The following is a 10,523-nucleotide window of genomic DNA, read 5'->3' as shown; positions in this document are numbered from 1 at the left end:
ATTATTAGATACTGTTGCTTACTTATCCAGTCCTGTTGTTATTGTAGATAGTTCTTATTCGTAAGATGCATAAATACATTCATTACTAGTTTCAGTAGTGACTAGCACTATTGTATTATAGTAACAGTTGCACATTTTTGACACTGACTTGTTCAATAAGGATCAGTTATTGAGATTTAAATTATTCTGTTTTGATTAGTAGGCTATGTATTCAATTGTGGCTACTACTACATCTTTTTATATTTGTATGTTTTTAGACATTACCGGTGAATATTATAGACATCCATAGCTATTTATACTAGTAACAATTCTTATCTTTTTAGTCACAACTGCTTTTCTACTTGTGTTACAACTGAATGGCTATATAAAATTATGTATTAGTCAAAATGGGATACATAGTAATATCCAAAACTGAAGAGCTGATATCTCAATGACAGATCCTGCAGAGAAGTCAATGCTAGAATTTTAGAATGGTATTAGTAATAGGTGCTACAAGATTTATCATAATAGTTATGGGGGAAAACAGTATCTAATAAATACTAGAGCATTTATTAGATACTAGTGTCTAACGGTTAAGTACTATGTACTAGTAAGGAAGAATGGCTACCTAATGAATACTTAAAAAAAAAAAAAAAAAATATATATATATATATATATATATATATTATATATATATATATATATATTATATATATATATATATATATATTATATTTTTTTTATTTACTTTATTTATTTATTTTTTTTTTTTTTTTTTGTCGTTCTCTGAACAGATAACAGTTCGGACATTTCCCACTTCCGAAACTGTAATTTCCTCCCTCTGTTGTGTATCTGTGCTAAAACAGCTTCTTAAATATAATCAACTGTAAGGCAGGACTTTTTGTGTACCAGGAGCTGATTGGATGGTTGGGGGTTGCTACTGGTCAATCGCATGTGAGTAACAGGTTGTTCCACCCTCATGCAAGTAATCATTTACTTGAAGCTGAAGTTATTTTGATAAGAGATAAATAAATAAAAATTTATGAATAATAGTGTCATTTTCCATAAAACCTAAGAATAGTTGATTTCAGTGTTATTTTAAAAAACACAGACAATTGTGATTAACAAAAAGAAAGTGTTAATTTTAACTAATGCAATAATTGTCTAAAAACTGTATAGGTCTTCAGTTTATATGCCTATTGTAAATAGGCTTACTGAATGTTTAACATGTATTGTTTCTCCTCCCATTATATCGACTCATTACCTCATCACCACAAAATATGGAAATGTGTCATGTGGTTGTATTGTCACTTTGTGTTCTCTCTTTGTTTGCACACTTGCAAATATAGGCACATTATTCAGTCTGTCTTGTCTTAGCTAGTCAGCTAATTAGGTTTCTTAGTTAGTAATTTATGTTGTTAGGCTAATTTTATGTTGTCTTGGTCCTTGAAGAAAAGTTGTTTCGATTCACTGTGTACTAACTGTATATGGTTAAAATGACAAAAGCCTACTTGACTTGACTACTTAAACTAATTTAATCTGACATGTGCATAATAATTTAACATATGTTATTTGCATTCCTGTAAAATTATAATTCTTTTGGAATTGTAAGTCTCTGTGTTATAAAAGAAAATGTATTAGGGTTTGAATTTGTTCAAATTCAGGTTTGCATGTTTAACAACTGACATCGCAACAATCATTCATTCGTTTATTAATTTTCCTTCAGCTTAGTCTCTTTATTCATCAGCGGTCACTACAGTGCAATGAACCGCCAACTTATCCAGCATGAGTTTTACACAGCGGATGCCCTTCCAGCCGCATCCCAGTACTGAAAAAACCCATACACTCTCACATTTATACTCATACACTATGGCCAATTTAGTTTATTCAGTTTACTTATAGCGCATATGTGCTATAGCGGACTGTGGGGGAAACCGGACCACCCGGAGGAAACCCACACTAACACAGGGAGAAGATGCAAACTCCACACAAAAATGCCAACTGACCCAGCCGGGACTTAAACCAGCAACCAGCTATTATTATTCCGTGTAAAAGCACAAGAGATAAAAAAAAAAAAACACCAGAATATGTTTATAGAAAATATGACCATATTAAATGTATTTGACATTTATAATGCAGAGGTCAGCATTTTTCCATCATCAGACATACTTCTTCCACGTCAATAGATGGCGATGCTGACCGTGTTTGCTGTAACTGTTCTTTTCGGCCAAACCGAAGAAGAGACATGACAGTTGTGATGTTGCTATTTCATAATACAATAATGATTTGTTGTTTATGACAAAAATGTTTGACATTGACTACGAATAACTAAACCGTTCGCTTGAAATACTTCATCGCTTGCCTCTTTTGCACACTGTGTAATGTTTATCTCTGTTATTTAGCACTTAAAGTCTGCGGGTTAAGCAAGTTTACGTCTCTGGTCAAGTAACATGTCCAAACACAAGTCGAAAAAGCTCATCATTGAAGATGGTACTTGTAACACTGCTTTTATTTTACTCTTGCTATAATGCAACATGATCAAGCACTAGCCGTCTCTCTGTGTTTTCTTTAGGCACAACTCTACAGAATTCATTTAGACTATTTCTGCATATGATATTTGTTTTTAACGTACAAATGTATTTTCAGATGAGCCAAAGCAAGATGAGCTGAATCCATTTTCTTTCAAGGAGTTTATCAGAAACAAAAACCAGCAGCCGTGTTCCACAGAAGCCACAGAGGTGAGGAACAATTTCATCCCAGAGTAACTGTTAGTTGAGAGATTTTAAATTGGCTATATATAAATATGTGAGGGAAATGTGTATCTTAGATGTTTAGGTAGTCAATAGCTATTTCTTTTTGACTTCAGTAGTCTTGCCAAAAAAAAAAAAAAAAAAAAAATCACATTAAAAGTTTGGGGTCAGTTTTATTTTTTTCATGATTTTTATTTTTTGATGAAAATTATTCTGTTCATCGAGGTGGCATTTATTAAATGTACAGATAAATTAAATATTTAAATATAAATTTAATATTTATTACAATTTTAAATAACTGCCTTCTTATTGTATGTACTTTCAAATGAAATGTATTATTCCAGTCATTATTGTTATTATTACTATTAGTTTAATAATAATAATTTAATAACAACAAAAAATAATAAAAATTAATATTAGAGTGCTTTCTGAAGGGTCTTGTGAATAAAGACTGCAGTAATGAAGCTGAAAATTCATCTTCAAAATCACTGTAATAAATAATTAAATGAAACTATAAACTACTTTGAACAGGTGTTTTATAGTGCATTAACATTTCACAATTTCACACTTTGTACTGTATTTTTAATTAAATAACTGCAGCCTTGGTGAGCAGGATAAGCTTGTTTCAAAACATTTTAAAATCCTACTGACCCCAAACTTTGACCGGTAGTGTTTATGACGGTTTTTAAAGTATACATTAGGGCTGCTCAATATATCATTCAGCATTGATATCGCAATAGTCATATCGCAGGATTTTCAATGTAGAATCAGGGTTATACGTAGTTGACCAGTAGCCACACGTGATTTATGTTTACATTTTGCAGTGACTCCGCAATGTCACCAAAAATGTAAGCATTTGCATGGTTTCTTAAGGCCCATGTTTTCGTTTTAAGCTAGTTCAAGCATTACAGCATTATGAATTTTAATGTTTGTAACTTTTAAAAAAGATTAATTTTATTTATGTATATATACTGTGTTGCATTTGGCTGTGTACCAGAATACTGCTAGAATCGGAATTCAGAAGAATTGTTCTTGGTTTATTATAGTTTATGGAAGTGCTCTACAAAATGATCCCAGTTACTCCAAAATAAGAATTTTTCCCAATAATTCCATTCAAGTCATCTGGTAAATTATACACAATTTCTCAATGTGTAGATCGCTGAAAAAAATATTGCAATGTCAGTTTTTCCCAGTGTTGTTCAGCTCTAGTATAAATATTCAGTTCTGTACATCAATTAATATAGTTAGAATTTGCATGCATAATGTTGCTGAATAAAGTGAATGTGTTTTTCAGAGTACTTCAGAAAGACCAGACATGTCATTTGTATGCCTTTATTTTCTTTTAAATACACTTCCTGCATAAACTTAACCTACACAAAAGTAATAATTACATTTTAAGTATTATTTTCTCATCCTTGTAATAATTCAAACCCTACACATATTTATTGTTTTCTTAATTTTTTTCATATTCTAAATTTCTTCTGTGTTGTACAGGATGCAAAATGTTGTACAGGTTTGGGACAGCATAAGGTGGTTGTTGCTAGATCAGATACCGAGAATTGTTTATATTATTTATTAAATTCTCATTAATTGTATTTTATTAATGGCTACCCACCCCTAACCCAACCCTAAACCAACCAATCACAGTAATGTAAAAACAGATCTGGATCTGGAGTCTTCTCTATTAGTATAGTCAAAGTCATAGCTGATTAACCATGAGAAATATTTATATTTTATAAAATTTCTCATTAATTGTATTTTATTAATGGCTACCCTACCCCAACCCTAGACCCAACCAATCACAGTAATGTAAAAACAGATCTGGATCTGGAGTCTTCTCTATTAGTATAGTCAAAGTCATAGCTGATTAACCATGAGAAATATTTATATTATTTATAAAATTTCTCATTAATTGTATTTTATTAATGGCTACCCAACCCTAAACCCAACCAATCACAGTGATGTAAAAACAGATTTGGATCTAGAGTCTTCTCTATTAGTATAGCTGATTAACCATGAGAAATATTTATATTATTTATTAAATTTCCCATTAATTGTATTTTATTAATGTCTACCCCTACATCAATCCTAAACCCAACCATCACAATAATGTAAAAACAGATCTTGATCTGGAGTCTTCTGTATTGGTATAGCTGATTAACCACGAGAATTATTTATTAAATTACCCAATAAATTGTATTTTTTTTATGTCTACCCCAACCCTAAATCCAAGCGCCACAGTAATGTAAAATATGAATTATTGTTATACAGTGTCACAAAAATGATGCTATATTGATGTGCGTATCTGTAGCTGTATCCTATCTAGACTTTACCACATAAGGTACAGTAAATACTGACAGTCATTAGGTGGTCTATACCTTCATAAACAATTAACATATTTATGTAAATGGGTCAGAGATGTTCCATTTTGGTGTCTGCATCTAACTTTTACAAGTTGACAAATGCAAGGAGGGTGTGGGACAATAAGCATCAAGATTTAAATTACAATAATTAATTAGTATTTTAGGGCTGCACTGTGATATGTAATGTACATGAATTAATAGGGATTAATGTACAAAAAATAACTATATATACAGCAAGCCTAAATTTTTATTACCCCTGGAAAATTCTGACTTTTTACTGAGTTACTTTTTTTAAACCAGCAAGTTTCTTTCTTTTATTTTTGACTGGAAATGCATGGAAGTGCATTTTGGATATGTGCATAAAAGATGGTTGATAGAAATGCCAAGATGTGCATAAATTGTGAAAATGTGCATAAAAAAGTATGCGCATAACTGAATAGGATAAACTTTTTATTCGATAAGCAAAGATGTGCATAAACTATGATGAAAACACTTTTACTGAACAAATTTCAGTATGCGCATTAAAAGGTCATGTGATTTTGTTATAAGAGATCATGTGATGAAAAAAATGTGTGTGAATGGACAAACCAGCAGGCTGAGCACATTGTAAAACATCTGAAATGTTTTTTTGGTCATTCTAAAACGCTTTAATCATTTCAGTATTAGTGTTATTATATTATTAATGACCTCCAGAATTGTCAAGAGCATCTGTGCTCAGCATCTGGCGCCTTCAAATGCCACCACGCGTTCATTGTGTGTATTCTGAGGCACAAGTAATTTATTAAATGAAGAAAAGATTGACGCAGCTTCTACCGCAGCAAATTCCATTTTTACTTTTGATATTTGGCGCCAGTTAATCAGGAAGTGACGATTTTGTTCTCTTTGACTACTTAGATGGAAACACTGCTTTATTCACACGTCTTATATGCGGTATTACAGTTTTGCGCATAAATTTAATTTGCTTCTTTGGATAGAAACATAGGCTTCTCCCAAACATAATCACTTATTATGTTTTGGAAGAAGCCTATGCTTCCATAAAAAGATTATTAATAAGATGTACAAGAGACATCATTGTAGATTTTTTTTTTTACAATTGAACAAAAACTGTAAGAGCTTGATTGCATATGTGTGTATTAGGGTTTTCACGATACCATAAATTCAGGCCACGATTCTATACCAGCTGAAGTATCACGAAAACTAAGTAGTATCGCAATACTGTATTAATTCATAACTCAAATCTATAAAATAAAGCAAATTGTCAGAAATACTATATTTTATGTCATAATACTTAAATTTAATTTAATACATTTAATGAAAATGTATTATTTGTACAGACTTTCCTGCTTTTTGAATATACTGTGACTCTTTTGTTGTTATTGCAATAATAATAATAATTAATAATAATAATAAAATAAAATAATGATCACGCCATACTATCTGTCCTGACTGCAGAAACTATGACCAATATGCAGACAGTTAAAAATGAAAGTATAAATAAAGTGGTCTATGATTGTATTTGCTCGCAAAATGAGTGAGCATTTAGTACCTTTTTCCACATGCAAACATATTGTAGAACTGTTAATGACGATACTACCGTTTACAAAACTACAGGTAAACGTGCAACCCTAATGTGTATATACACACACACACACACACATTAAAAACTGTATATCACACTATATATGCTTATCTTTTTGTGTCTTGAGTTGAAATAACTTACACAGAAAAAGAAAATAATGTTTCATAAATGTTTGATTTCCTCCATAGGTGTACAGTGGTGCATGCTCAGTCGAGCAGGACTTATAACACCTCTATAGACTTTGCTACCAAGGGTCCTTTCTTACTGATCCCTCTGCACTCTGTCAGCTTCTGAAAGTGAACCGAGGAGACTGATAGAGAAGTCACCTTGTCAGCCATTGAAGGTTCTCCTGACTTTGACCTATGTGGGGCGTCAGACATCAGTGCTTACTCTGAGCAGTCATCTCTGTGCAGTGATGAGAGAGAAGCGGCTGAATGGGAACTGGGTCAGTCTGACTTCCTGCCAAAAAAGCACTTATCCAGAATCAGCACAGGAAGCTATGAGGGGGATGAAGAGACTTCAGTGATTGATATTTCCTTGCATCATAAGAGGGGCAATGCTGAAAATGGCACAAAGAATCTCCAGCAGGTATGTTTTTGGGTCAAAGATGAAATATCTCTAATGAAATAATAAAAAATCTTAATTTAATATATGACGATAGAATTATTGGCCCCTCCAGATTTATTTTTCCCCAATTTCTGTTTAACAAAAAGAAGAACACATTTTTAAACATAATAGTTTTAATAACTCATTTCTAATAACTGATTTATTTTATCTTTATATTTTACTAGATATTTTTCTTGATACTAGTATTCAGCTTAAAGTGACATTTAAAGGCTTAACTAGGATAATTAGGCAAGTTAGGGTAATTAGGCAAATCATTGTATAATGATGGTTTGATGACAATTTAAAATATATTGTTTAGGGTTGCTTTTAATATTGACCGTAAATGGTTTTAAATAAATTAAAAACTGCTATTATTGACATCATTTGGGAAATATTTGAAGAAAAAAAAATTCACAGAAGGGTGAATAATTTTGACTTCAACTGCATATATAAATTATACTACAAAGACAAATGTGCTTTAATTTTTCAAATAACATTCGTGAAAATAAAAAAATTAGGGCTGGGCCAATAAACAATATTAAATCAAATCACGATAAAATTTCTAATTAGTCAATCCCTTGGCAGCAACTAATAGCATTTAGGCATGTAGACATGGTCAAGAAGATCTGCTGCAGTTCAAACCGGGCATCAGAATGGGGAAGAAAGGTGATTTAAGTGACTTTGAACATGGCATGGTTGTTGGTGTCAGACTGGCTGGTCTGAATATTTCAGAAACTGCTGATCTACTGGGATTTTCACGCACAACCATCTCTAGGGTTTACAGAGAATGGTCCAAAAAAGAGAAAATATCCAGTGAGCGGCAGTTCTGTGGGTGCAAATGCCGTGTTGATGCCAGAGGTCAGAGGAGAATGGCCAGACTGGTTCCAGCTGATAGAAAGGCAACAGTAAATCACATAACCACTTGTTACAACCGAGGTATGCAGAAGAGCATCTCTGAACACACAACACGTCCAACCTTGAGGCGGATGGGCTACAGCAGCAGAAGATCACACCGGGTGCCACTCCTGTCAGCTAAGAACAGGAAACTGAGGCTACAATTCGCACAGGCTCACCAAAATTGGATAATAGAAGATTGGAAAAACGTTAGCTGCTCTGATGAGTCTCGATTTCTGCTGCTGTGACATTCAGATGGTAGCGTCAAAATTTGACATCAAGAACATGAAAGCATAGAACCATCCTGCCTGGTATCAACAATTCAGGCTGGTAGTGGTGGTGTAATGGTGTGGGGGATATTTTCTTGGCACACTCTGGTCCCATTAGTACCAATTATGCATCATGTCAACACGATAGCCTACCTGAGTATTGTTGCTGACCATGTCTATCCTTTATGACCACAGTGTACCCATCTTCTAATGTCACAGTCATCAGATCTCAATTTAATAGAGCACCTTTGGGATGTGATGGGAGATTCGCATCATGTATGTGCAGCCGACAAATCTGTTGCAACTGCATGATGCTATTATGTCAGTATGGACCAAAATCTCTGAAGAATATTTCCAGTACCTTGTGGAATCTATGCCATGAAGGATTAAGGCAGTTCTGAAGGCAAAAGGGAGTCCAACTTGGTACTTGTAAGGTGTACCTAATAATGTGGCCGGTGAGTATAAAAGTGTGTTGATGTTGTCCTGCTTTAAGGATAGACTGGGACAGGTACTTTTTTCTCCTTTTTCCCCCCCTAATGTATTTTCTATTTTTCTATGCTTTCTAGTCTGTCTCGCATGACCTGTCTTCCCCTGAAATGGGTGATGTTTTGCATGGTTGGAGGGTCCAGTTTCGCTGTATGTTACAGTGTTGTGACAAATAAAGGCTCTTCATCATATTAGAGATGTATAGAATTTTCAGTGGCCAAAAATATGTTATGTCATTTAATGGATTCTCAAATTTTTGTGGCTTCAGTCATTGTTGGGCTACTCTTTTAAATCTGAAGCATTAACAACTTAAATTATATATATTGGTACCGTTCAATATGGAAAATAATTATCAAGATATGCACATGCTTGCATATCGAGCCTTTCCACATTTCCGGATTTCTCAGTAGCAGAAGTCATCATAGTTGGTAAAATCTGAGCACAGTGAATGGGAGAGGACAACAAATAATATTTTTACAATCCTATTTGCTGAAGAAATAAAAGAAAAACTCCACAATGGTGTTATCAAGACTTTCAGAAAAGGGAAAATAGGGTGAGACTGCTGACGTCAACCAGAAGAGAGAACAATGTCAAATTTACTCTCAGCCCCATAGACGCTGCATTAGGAACACCTCGCATAAGCTGACATTCGTTTTTTGTAATTTGACACAAAGATGATGTCATACATTCATAAATGCATGTAATATTTATCATATAACGTTATGTTTTAAAAAAAATCGAAATATTAAAAACTTTCAAAGATTTAAAATTCTGATGACCATTAAACGCGTCATAACAGTCTTGTGAAAAGGGTCCTTTGGAAAAATAAATATAAGCCATCTTAAAGTTGTTGTTTTTACAGCACGAAAACCTCTTTTCATCTTTCACCCATACACAGTACATTAACCAACTGTTTGTTCGCTTTTGTTAATTGTAATCAGTTCTGCATTTCAAAATAAAAGTCTCTGTCATTTTATTATTTATTTTTTTGCTGTGTTTGTATTCTGCTTCAGCTCAAAGAAGAAAATTCCCTTCTCAGAAAGCAAGTCAAAGAACTAGTTAGAATGTCGGAAACTGACTCCAGAAGGTAAGCTATAATGTTATATTGCTGGATGTAAATTGATGTCTTATTATTTTTGAGCTAATAAGCAGGGTTCAATGCCAAGATTTTTTTCCTACTGGCCCAATCAGGCCAGTGGTTCAGATTTTTACTTTTCAGATTTACAAAATTTTCATTGGCCCAACTTAAAAAAACACATATTTTAAATAATGTGTCAAAAATAACGTCTGTAAATCTAGAATTTAAATATTTTAAAAATGTTAATAATATATAATAAGCAAAATTCAAAGTGTTATGCAAACAAAAAGAGCAGTATGGACAATGTACAGGTATTTTATTGCAGTTCTAAATTATTTAACAAAAGGTGGCTGACTTGCCAAACTGACGGCAAACTGTGCAAAACATAACTTCATTTTTTGTCGTGTTGTACCCACATAAATGTCTGCTTCCAGGATGTTTAGAAACAGATGTTTTCATTTAGCCTCATAATTTGAAGTTGCGGCAAAATCTCCTCAGATCCCAGAGGGTAAATAAATT

The 10,523-nt window shown here is 33.1% G+C and overlaps 1 pseudogene; it reads left to right on the top strand.

Annotated features, from left to right (window-relative positions):
- Positions 1 to 2,212: 2,212 nt before the first annotated feature.
- LOC130228714 (endosome-associated-trafficking regulator 1-like) lies at positions 2,213 to 10,017 on the top strand (annotated as a pseudogene).
- Positions 10,018 to 10,523: the final 506 nt, after the last annotated feature.

Source organism: Danio aesculapii, chromosome 5 (assembly GCF_903798145.1).
Source record: "Danio aesculapii chromosome 5, fDanAes4.1, whole genome shotgun sequence".
NCBI classification, from domain to species: Eukaryota; Metazoa; Chordata; class Actinopteri; order Cypriniformes; family Danionidae; genus Danio; species Danio aesculapii.
The sequence above is the reverse complement of the archived record's forward strand: the minus strand, read 5'-3'. Positions and strand labels throughout refer to the sequence as shown.